Source organism: Eumetopias jubatus, unplaced genomic scaffold, assembly GCF_037043125.1.
Source record: "Eumetopias jubatus isolate StellerSeaLion01/CBP00866 unplaced genomic scaffold, mEumJub1_p1.0 scaffold_10, whole genome shotgun sequence".
Lineage (NCBI taxonomy): Eukaryota > Metazoa > Chordata > Mammalia > Carnivora > Otariidae > Eumetopias > Eumetopias jubatus.
In genome coordinates this window covers 13,768,327-13,780,448 of record NW_028274816.1, presented here as the reverse complement: position 1 = coordinate 13,780,448, position 12,122 = coordinate 13,768,327, and positions in this window count along the sequence as shown.

The window sequence follows — 12,122 nt, the reverse complement described above, 5'->3', positions numbered from 1 at the left end:
TTGGTGTTGCCTCTTTTTCTATTTTTTAAAAGATTTTATTTATTTATTCATGAGAGACAGAGGGAGAGAGAGAGGGGGAGAAAGAGAGAGAGAGAGAGAGAGAGAGAGAGAGAGAAGCAGAGGGAGAAGCAGGCTCCCAAGGAGCAGGGAGCCCGATGCGGGACTTGATCCCAGGGCCCTGGGATCATGACCTGAGCTGAAGGCAGACGCTTAACCATCTGAGCCATCCAGCCGCCCTCTTTTTCTATTTATACAAATGGAATCATGCAGCTCATACTCTTTTGGGTCTGGCTTCCTACACTCCCCATCATTTTGATGAGAGTCCTTTACATTGACGTGGGTAATCATAGATCATTCATTCTGATGGCTGCACAGTATTCCACTGTGTTTATCCATTCCACTGTTGATGAGCTTTTGGGGGGTTTCCAGTATGAGGTTATGGTAATAAGGGTTACTATAAACATTCTAGTAAATGTCTTCTGGCAAACATATGTACACATTTCTGTTATGCATGCACTTAGGAGTGCAATTGCTAGGTCATAGTATGTTCAACTTTAGGAGATACTGCCAGTAGTTTTCCAGAGCGATTATACCAGGTGTTCAGTTTTTAAAACAGTCTGTGACATGGGACCTTATGCCCTCCTTCCCCACAATTATTTCCTCACACACATTTATGAAGCCTGGATCTGTTCTGGGCAATGAATGAGCTCTCAGAAGGCCACAGTGGAAGTGCCATGGGCTAGTGGGGCCCTGTGTGCCCTGAGGTCTGTCTCCTCCCCATCCCCTTCTCTTTTCTTCTTCCCTTTGAATGTGTATCTGACGGCAGGGCAGGGGTAGCTTGGGGAGCCCTTCAAGCTGCATTTCCCAGGCTCCTGGGTCAGCTGGTGGGCACTGGCTGAAGCTCAGCAGACAGGAGAGAGGAAAAAGCTGCAGGTAAGGGGTTTCCTCCTTCTCTCGGCCTGGGGCAATATTTCTGGTTGTGGCTGCACTTCTTCCATGGCTCCAGCTCCCAGAGACAGGCCTGTTGTGGTTCCAACTTCCTCAGGGGACCCTTACCCCTCTGGCTGATGGGGAGCAGTGGCTTTTTACACTTGGTGGCTCTTAGGCTTCTCCCCTCTTCCACCACCTGTGCATCCAATCAATTCCCTGTCATCATACCCTCTTTAGTTGCTTTAGAATGATTTCTCTTTTCTAGGTTGGACCCTGACTGATCCTGGCAGAGACCTCCAGGGCCAGTGGGGAGATCTTTAGAGAAAAGGACAAGTCTCATTCACCAAGCCCATTGCACTGATGGTAGCAGATGAGACACGTAGATGGGGGGAGGGGTGGCCAGTTGCACCTGCTCTAGGTTGCCTGGGTGGTCACCTGGAGGACCTCCATCAAATAGGGGCAGTTGCTCCTCCCAGACCAAGGACCAGTGTTGGCATGCCCACCTCAGTGCCCTACTGGCCGAGGCTGCTCCTTCCAAAGCATCTCTCTGTCTGGTTCTATGGACCAGAGATCTGCAGGCTGCTCCTCAGCATGAGCTGTCCGTGGTGGCTCTTTCCCTTTGTGGGGAGCAGTTTCTGGAGTGGAGAATGACATCTTAGATTTCATGGTGTTCCCAGTGCCTTATGCACAGTAAATATTAATAATTCCCACATGAGCATTGACTATGTGCAGGTTTGGGTCTGCACATTGGACAGGTCTTAACTCAGCATGTGGTATTATGATCACATCTTACAGATAGGAATTGAAGCATAGGAGCTAAAGTAACTGATATTCAATCACTGTTTGTTGATAACAATAGCATCATTAATTAATGTAGCACAGTGCTTAAAAATGCTGGCCTTGGAATTCCAAAGACGATGATTTGGGGGCGCCCAGGTGCTTCAGGCAGTTAGGCGTCCGACTCTTGGTTACGGCTCAGGGCATGATCTCAGGGTCATGATCAAACCCTCCCCCCCATCCGTGTCAGGCTCGGCGCTCAATGGGGAGTCTGTTTGCTTGAGATTCTCTGCCTCTCCCTCTCCCTCTGCCCCTTTCCCCGCTCATGCATGTGTGTGAGCGCGCGCTCTCTCTCTCTCTCATTCTCTCTCAAATAAATAAATAAAATCTTTAAAAAAATAAAATAAAATGAATTCAAAAGATGATAGTTTGAATCTGGATCCTGCCCCTTGCTTGTGTGTGATTTTCCTAAGTTTCTTTTCTGTAAAATAAGGTTAATGATGCCCACCTCCCCTGATTCCTGAGCAGATTAAGTAATGGGTGAGCATCAACAGTAGTAGGGCTTGCAAGATTTAAATATGTATGTTTATATATACATTTGACATATAATGCAAAATTACACTTTACTGCGTATATGTTACAATTCAGGGTTTTGCAATCATATTCTTATTTATGATTAGTAATGGCCTGTAAATAAGTTATGGCCTTCAGATTTAACAAGCCAATAATTAATTTATTTTATCTGGCATTTATTCCATTCATCTGGAATTTGCCTATGTTACCCCAGACACCAACCTCAGATCATAAATTACCCTTTTTGGGATCACTTTAGAAATCCCAATCCAAGAGGTGTATTTTTAATACTGTGCTACCTTAAATTGTTTATTTTGAAATAATTTCAGTTGGAAAATATAATAAAGAATTGCCATACACCCTTTACACAGATTTTCCACTTTACTCATAGGTTAACATTTTACTACATTCGTTTTATCATTCTCTTTTATTTATATATATTTATATTTATATATATTTTATATATTATTTCATTTATATTTTATTTTTATATAAATATATAAGATATATGTAACAGAAAATATTTATAACGTAATAGTATATATAATATATTATATTTATTATTAAATAAATTATACATACAATATATATAAACATAATAAGTATAAATATAAATATAAATTTATATATGTAAGTTACATATATGCGTATATATAAAACTTATATATATAAATTTATATGTGTCTATATATATATATATAAAAGTGGATGTTGGTCTATATCCCTTACCCAAATGTTTCCTTTTTTCTGAAACATTTGAGACCAGTTGCAGATCTGATGTGTCCCCTTTATCCCTAAATACCTCAGTGTGTATTTCCTAAAAGCAAGAACAGTTTCTTACAAGATTATAAAAATCAATATATAAACATCGATTTAATATTGTTTTCTAACATAGAGATCATGCCCAAGTTTTCTCAATTGTGCCACTACTGCCTTTTATAGTAAAATAACAACATGAACTCTTCTGGTCCAGAATTGCTTCAAGTGGTCATGCGTCTTTAGTTTCCTTCGATCTGGAACAGTTTCTTAGTCTTTGTCTTTTGTGACCTTGACATTTGTGAAGAGTAAAGGCTGGTTATTTTGAACAGCACTCCGCACTATGTTACGTCATGACATCCTATGTTACCTCGTGATTACGTTCAGGTTCTGCATCTTGCACAGGAATATTGCAGAAGTGATGTGTCATTCTCAGGGCAATGTGTCAGGAGGAATGTGATACCATGTGGTTTTAACTTTGATCACTTGTTTAAGGTTAAGGTGCCTGCCAGATTTCTCTGCTGTCAAGTTACTGTTTTTCTCTTTGTTGTTTGTAAGTATCTTGTAGGGAGATACTTTAAGGCTATGTAAATATCCTGTTTCCCATCATACCTTCACCCACCAGTTTCATTCATTGTTGACTCTTGCCTGAGTAAATTGTTACTATGACGGCTGCCAAATGGCGATTTTTCTAATTCCACCATTCCTTTTATGTTTCTTAAATTTCTTAAGGGATTCTACTTTATTTACTTATATCAATATGGACTCATGCATTCTTATTTTATTCCATGAGTTGTAATCCCTTACTATCATTATTTAATTTGATGTTCAGTTTATACCAAATTTGGCCAATGGGAACTCCTTAAAGCTGGTTACTTTGTCCTTTTGACACGTTTCCACCATTTTTTGTGTGTTTGCTTACTTTCTGGCAAACTAGATGTTATTCTGTATTTCCCTTACCCAAATCTGGAATCAGCCATTTCTCCAAACAGCCCTAGTTTCTTTTAGTGGAAAATTTATACCTCAACTTTAAAAAAAATGAAGAAGAAGGAAGAGGAAGAGGAGGAGAAATACCCAAAAAGGGGTCAGGGAGGTTTACAAATATTATAGTATGTGTTTTAATAAATCAATGTTTTTTTTAAAAGATTTTTATTTATTTATTAGAGAGAGAGAGAGAGAGCATGTGCATACATGCAAGCAGGGGGAGGGGCCAAGGGAGAGGGAAAGAGATAATCTCAAGCAGACTCCCCATTCAGCAGGGAGCCTGACTTGGGGCTCGATCTCACAACCCTGAGATCATGACCTGAACTGAAATCAAGAGTCAGATGCCCAACTGACTGAGCCACCCAGGTGCCCCAACAAATCAATGGTTTTAAAACAAAAAGTATGATGCAAATATAATGGTGCTCCTCATAAGATAGTTACACCAAGTCTACATTTGAGGTTCTTCCTGAACACGGGTCCAAATCACCTCCCTGCCTCCCCAGCACACTCCATAATGGCCCTATGCCAGCAGTGTTTAAATGTGGGGGAGAGGGAAACCCACAGTGCAAGGATGAATCTCAGGGAGCTCAGGTCTTTCTTCTCTGAACCCTGACCTTGACCCCCTCACCCCCAGAACAGCTGCGCTAATAATATTTGTTTTATATCTTGATAGAATGGGATTTTACTCAGTTTTATTTGGGGACGTTTTAGGGCAGCGGGGTAGGGAAGGTGGTCAAGAAGAGCCAGGCTACTTGATTCCAAATCCTGCCTCTGGGGGCGCCTGGGTGGCTCAGTCGATTGAGTGTCCAACTCTCAGTTTTTGGCTCAGGTTGTGGTCCCAGGATCATGGGATCAACCCCGCATCCGGCTTCATGCTCAATGTGGAGATTCTCTCCCTCTCTCTCCTCCTCTGCCCCCCGCCTCTCTAAAATAAATAAATCTTTTTAAAAGCTGGCTCTGGCAAGTGACATAACATCTCTATGCCTCAGTTTCCTCCTCTGTAAAATGGGGATTGTAAGAGGATTTTGAAGAGGGTGACACTATTGGATGTATGTCAAGCACAAGAAACAGCACCTGGCACATAAGACTTTTATGTTGGTGTCATGACTTCCCTTGAAGGCTGCTGCCTCTAGAGACATCTTCCCATTCTCGATTCATCACTTTGATTGGGCCTCAGGATTCCCCCTGCCCTCAAGGACTGGAGCTCACAAACCAGAAGTCATGGCCCACTCCAGCCTTTCTTCAGTCCTGGCCACCTGCAGGCACCTGTGCATCAGACGTCTGCATCAGTCAGGACGCTTTCCAGGGCAAGTGACAGAATCCCAGCTCCTACCAGGTGACACAAAGTAAGGACCCATTGGCTCCAAGGGTGTTTTCTCCACCTTCAGGCATGGCTGGATCCAGGGACACAATTACAACACCAATGCCCTCCATCTCTTCTGGACTCAGTTTTCCTCTGTGTTGGCTTTACTTGGAAACTTTTATGTGGCAACAAGATGACCAGTGGCCCCAGCCTCACGTCTTACCAGCTGAGGGGCCCCAGAAAAGAGAGAGAATATGTCTCTCCTAGTAGCTTTAGGAAAGGTCCTAAGGCTGATGTCTATTGGTCTGTTTGGGTCATGTGATGCTAGATCTTTCCTATTTGCCCCTCCATGGCCACTCTCCACCCTTTCCATCCGCCTCTGTGCCTTGGGAGACTGATCCATGCAGACTATAAAAACAGACTCCCTTGCCTTCTGGGTTGAGGTTGGGCTCAGCAAATGGGAGGCATATGCAAGAGCCTGGAGGATAGAAAGAGGTTACAGTCAGGGTGTGGATTTTCCAGCTCGTTCCCTTCCAGGTTGCTCTGAGCTGGCTGTGTGTTTCCACTAAAGGTCCCAGCTCCTGCCAAGGGACCTTCTCCACACAACACCATTCCTCTGGACCCTGCAATCAGTCCTTCTTCTTACCTTTCTAGGTTAGGGGGGATGATGGCTACTAGCCACTGGAGGCCCCAGGGTACTACCAGCTCTTGTTGGTTTCCCTGGATCCTGCCTTCACCTTTGTAAAAGACCCTTCATTATACTTTCCTCAGTGACCCAGGTGAGCATGCAACCTGTGTCCTGCTGATGCCCATGCTCACCTCTGGAGCACAGGTGAGGTCTTCAGTGACCACAAAAGAAAGAACAGAGAGTGCAACAAAGATGTGAACGTCAGAGTGCCTTGTCAACCTCAAAGCATGGGACCGTGGTGAGGGCATCAGTCTGGAAAGCCAGGGTCCCTCCTGGTCTTACTTTCACCCTCCTTCTTCTAAGTTCCACTGAGTGGTAGGGTGAGAAAGGGAACTGGGTTTGGAGTCCAAGGCCAATCACCCCCTCTTTTTTATATCTCCCACTAATCGTGTGACCTGAACAAGGGACTCAGCTTCTCTGAGCCTCCCTTAAGTGAAGAAAGCTTGCCTACCTCTTTCAAAGGGCTGCTGGCAGAATTGGATAAACTTAGCTATGGGGAGGAATGGCTGATGTCTGGAGTTCTCCATCTACTGTGTGTTGCAGGGCCTCAGGACTTATGGGGCAACCGTTAGTACCACTGTCCCATAAGTACCATTTTCCCATAAGTACTATTGTTGTTCCGTTTGTTTCCATTTTGACCACAGAAGATCCCAGTCCTCTGTCAACCACTTTCTACATAACCTTAGAGATGACCTCCCTTACCCACATCCCCCCGTCACAGCATGCTATGAAGATCAAGAGCAATAACGTCCGTTTATGGTCTCTCTGGGCCACCCCACCAGCAGGAGACTGTAATCTCCTTGAAGGCGGGGACACCATACTTTGTCCCCTGCCATATGCCCCACCAGCATAGATCAAGTCCTCAGTAGGCACATGTTGAATGAACACAGGCAAACAGGCATCAAGAAAGACCAACTGTTGTTGTTTGACTCCTATATGTTAAAAAGCAAAATGAAGAAGCATAGAAACAGGGTTATAAAAATTGCCTTCATGGCCAGTCTGGCTATGGGAACACCTATATTGTAGGCTCGTTGTAAGACTGACATGGGTTTGTGCATGTAGGGTGCTTAGCACCGTGCCAGCCCAGAGCAAGGGTTCCATCAACCCTGGGTGGATGCAGAAGCAATGACCCACTCAGAGACCAGTGCTTGTCTGAAGGTTCTTCTGCTCCCTACTAGCCTGGCATCAGCTGCTTAGCTAACACTGGATCCCAAGGAGGGAAATCAATGTGTTGGACAGAGGTATCTTTCTTGTGTCTTAAGGAGGGACTCTGCAACAGATAAAAAAAAAAAAGCAAAGAGGGCCTGTGGCCTTGCTGAGAGGACATGGCACACAGCTACTAACTTGTCCTTGCCCTTCAGACAAGTGGTCTAATATTTCAAGGTCTCAGTCTCCTCATCTGGAAAATGGGGATATTTATACCCAGTTCCATTTACCTCACAGGTGGCCCTGAGGACCAAATAAGAAATGGTTATACTTAAAACTCCTTTAAATGAAAGGTCACTAATTTAGCTCAACAGATGATGAGAAGCTTTTGCTATCCCCAAACCCCCCTACACACCTACAGGCCCAAGGGTGTTCAGATCTCCATTTTCAAGACTCGTCCCCAGCCCCCCTCCTTCCCTCCTCTTTTTCTTTTGCTCTAATCAATGAACCCTGATTGAGCAATATATACCCCCCCACCCCAGGCTGGCTCCAAGGGATCTTTGTGTAAAGGCCTGGGTTGAAAAGGTCTCCTGTTTCTATTGATTTGGAAAGAACTCCTCCTTTAGGATTGCTGAAATAGGGTGCTCTGCAGGCTCCGGCCCCACGGGCCACTCACATGGAAGAAGAGGAGGGAGCCATCTCCACCCCTCCTGAAAAGTGAGTCACCCTGTCAACATGCCCTTCTGATGTCACAGCTGGTTCTACCAGATCCCCCTGGAGCTGGGCCCTGCCCCTGCCAAGCCAGAACGCTCACCCTCCTCCTCTGTCAAAAGCAAGAGACACCTGCGAGCCAGAACTACCAGGACCCCAGAACCCCATTCTATTGAAAAGTCTTTCAGACTATCATAGTTTTTGTCAAACAATGCTTCCTGACTGACATAGAGTAAAGAGAAACCTTTCCTTTCCTCTCTGCCTTCCATCTCAATCCATTTCCTAGAGGAAACCATTAACAGCTTCATGTGGAACATTCTAGTTTCTCTAAAATGCATATTCAATTTTCTTTATTAGGGCTTCATTTTATTAGCGCAGTTTTAGGATCACAGCAAAATTGAAGGGAAGGTATAGAGATTTACCATATCCTTCCTGCCCCCACATATGCCCAGCCTCCTCCATTACCAATATCCCCCTCCAGGGTGGTACGTTTGTTAGAACTGATAAGCCAACAGTTACACAGCATAATCACCCAAAGTCCATAGTTGACATTATGGTTCACTCTTGGTGTTGTACATTCTAAGGGTTTGGACAAATGTATGGTGATCTGTATCCATCATTCTGCTACCACACAGAGTATCTTCACTGCTCTAAAAATCCTCTGGGCTCTGCCTAATCACCCCCTCTCTTCACTCCCAATCCCTGGCAACCACTGATCCTTCTACTGTCTCCACTGTTTTGCTGTTTCCAGAATGTCATATAGCTGGAATCACACAGTATGCAGCCTTTTCAGATTGGCTTCTTTCACTTATGAATATGCACATATATTTCTTCCATGTCTTTTCATGGCTTCTTGGCCCATTTCTTTTTAGTTCTGAATGATATTCCATTGTCTGGAAGTACCACAATTTATCCACTCACATATTGAAGGACATCTTGGCCGCTCCCAAGTTTTGGCAATTATGAATAAAGCTGCTATAAACATCCATGTACAGGTTTTGGTGTGGACATAAGCTTTCAACTCTTTTGGGTAAATTTCAAGGAGTGTGATTGCTGGATCCTATGGTAAGAGTATACTGAGTTTTGTAAGAAATAGCCAAATTGTATTCCAAGTGGCTGCGCTATTTTGTATTCCTGCTAGCAATGAATGAGTTTCCTGTTGCCCAACATCAGCTCCAGCATTTGATGCCATCGGTGTTCTAGAATTTGGCCTCTCTAAAATATGTGTGATGGTATCTCATTGTTGTTTTAATTTGCACCTCCCCGATACATATTATGTGGAACATCTTTTATACGTTCCTTTGCCATCTGAACATCTTCTTTGGTGAGATGTCTGTGAAGGTCTTTGGCCCATTTTTGAATTGGGTTGTTTGCTTTCTTATTGTTGAGTTTTAAGTGTTCTTTGTATATTTTGGAAATAGTGCTTTATAAGATATGCTTTTTGCAAATATTTTCTCCCAATCTGTGGCTTATCTTCTCGGTTTCTTGATGAATATTCAGTTTTAAAAAATTAATTTGATTTTACCAGTAAAACAAAAATGTACTGTCTGTAGGGGAAAAAAAGGAAACAGTACAAAATCTGCCTTGATGTTTATCCTCCAACTGAGTCCATTCTCACTACAGCCCACGGGTTATGCCTATTATCTCTTGAGTGTATTCTTCCTCACCTTTCTCCATGTGTTTTTATTTGTACATATTTCTATTTCCATGGGGGAATAAATAGCTCTATTTTGTGTGCGTGCAATTTACACAAATGCTGGCATATCATACCTATTATTTGCCAGTTACAGTCATACTGAGTCTTGAAAATTCATCGATGTCAGCACATATACAACTACCTCATTTTAAGCATAGCGTTGTATTCCATTAAATGAACATATTACAATGTATTTAGCTTCTTCCTGTCGATAGATGCTTAGGTGACTCCTGATTTTTTCTTTAGTCCCTTTATAAAAATGATCTTTTAAAATTTTGATCAAATACATGTATGTTCCTGGTATTAAAAAATCAAATAAGATTACAAGGTTTCTAGCAAATATCAGTAATGCAACACACACACACACACACACACACACACACACACACACACACACACACACACACACACACACACACACCCCTGAGTCTGCTCCTCTGAGAAAATTCCTTTCTACTCTTCCAGCTGTTTTTTCTGGCATTGACCTCCATATTTGTGAATCAGATGCTTATGTGCTATTTCTTGATTTATCCACCTGAGACATGATCTCCTGCCTTCCTACTGAGATAGGTATGCTTTATACACACCACACCCACCCACTTGCTTCCTCTCTCTCTGTTTTTCCTATATAATTACATGACAATTTTTTGGTTAAATCAGTATTCTCTGTTTACATTATTGTGATTTTCTTTTTTCCTGCCAAGCCAAGGTTCTTAACGTTAACGGCCCCCAGGGAGCTTTTAAATCACCCAGGGAGCTTTAAATAATCCTGAAGCCCAGCCTGCACCCCAGATCAATTAGGTCAGGCTATCTTCAACTTTTTCCTTGTCAACCTCCCACTGAATGTTTTATTTCTGCTCGTACATTTTTAATTTACAAGAACTCTTTCTTGCTTTCTGATTGCATCTTGCAGCAAACACTGTAGACATAGGCCCTTGGCATTCACCCCTGAGTGCTGCCCAAGGCTGTTTACTACAAATATCTGTGACGCTCTGCCTCGGGGGCTATTTTCTTCCCAACAGCATCCTCAGCCTGAGTGCAGGACAAGCTGGAAGTAAGAAGGTCACCCCCACCCTGGAAGCAGTTAGTGGATCCTTGGGCACTCGTTGGGATACCTCTGAGGCAGGTTCTATACCGGCTCCCAAGTTTCCAGAAATATCAAGCTCCCGGTGCCTGCAGTAGTAACTGCCTAGGATAACACACCTTTTGCTGGCTTCCTTCCCTTCCCTGCCTCACTCCCCAATTCCGCAATCCATATTTTCTGGGATTACCTGCCAAAAATCACTTGCACTGGAATCATTATCTCAGAAACGGGCATCTGGGGAAACCCAAACCAAAACACTCCTTTTTTTTCCCTTTTAAACAGAATCTTGTGTTTCATGGATGTGATACCTTATTATCTCTCTGAGGATATTAATTACAGTGAAATCTAACATTTGTTTAAAAAGTTTCACTCCTGCTGCTATATGGAGACTTAGCTTGGCTCATAATATCTACAGGTTAGTTTTCTGGGATTTCTCCACAGATAACTCTCCAGGTTCCTACTGTGATGAGGACGTGTGCCTGACTGGCCACAGCCTTAAGAGCGAGGGGGCTGAGGGGCAGGGTTCTCCCGGGTCAGCACACAGCCTTTCACATAACATCCTGTTTCTCATGTAGTGTCTCGCCTGCCTTCTGCTCTGCCTGGTGCCCTTAGGTCTGGAGCCTCCCTGGTCCCATTTTTCTGTAGAACAAACTTCTGCCAAGGTCGGGAAGGGGTTATTTATCTGAAAGGGGCCCTAAGTAGGTGGTTACTCCAGTTATAATTGATAAGTAAGAAATCACCCAAAACTAATCAAAACAACAATATTCATTTTTTAAATCTCTCATAGTTTCTGTGGCTGAAGCATTTGGGAAAATTTCAGAATGGGCATTTCTGGTTTGGGATCTCTCATGAGGTGAGAAGCTGGAATAACAGGGGCCAGGCATCTACCACTCTGTCTCTTTCTGTCTCTGTCTGTCTGTCTCTGTCTGTCTGTCTCCGTCTCTGTCTCTCTCTGGTCTCAGGGTCACTCCATGGGTTCTTCCATCCGGGCTTCCTCACAGCATCACGGTCTCAGGATAGTCCCACTGCTTATATGGAGTCTTAGGGTTCCAGCCAAGAGTCCCAGCTTCAGAAATTACACAGGGTGTTCTGTCGTCATGAGTCACAAGCCTGCCCCATTTAAGGGGAGGGGACATAGACCCCATCTCTCAATAGGAGGTGTGTCACAGTCACATTGTGGAACACATCATGTGCAATGGGAGATACGGCTGTGGTCATCTCTGGAAAATCCAACCTGCCACAGCTTCTCATACAGGGTTCCAGCCGTGCTTCTCTTGGCATTCCCTCCCCACCTCTGAGACATCATTCTGATTCAATTCCTGGCATTTTTGGGTTTTGGGCCATGAATCTGCCTGCTTCTTGTGGGGGCCCCCATGTGCAGATGCGCAAGTTGGGCAGCTCACATCTAGCCTAAGGCTGCTTGCTGGCACCCCCTTCTGCAGGCATTTTCAGCTCCGCTCACTCCTCTGCTCTC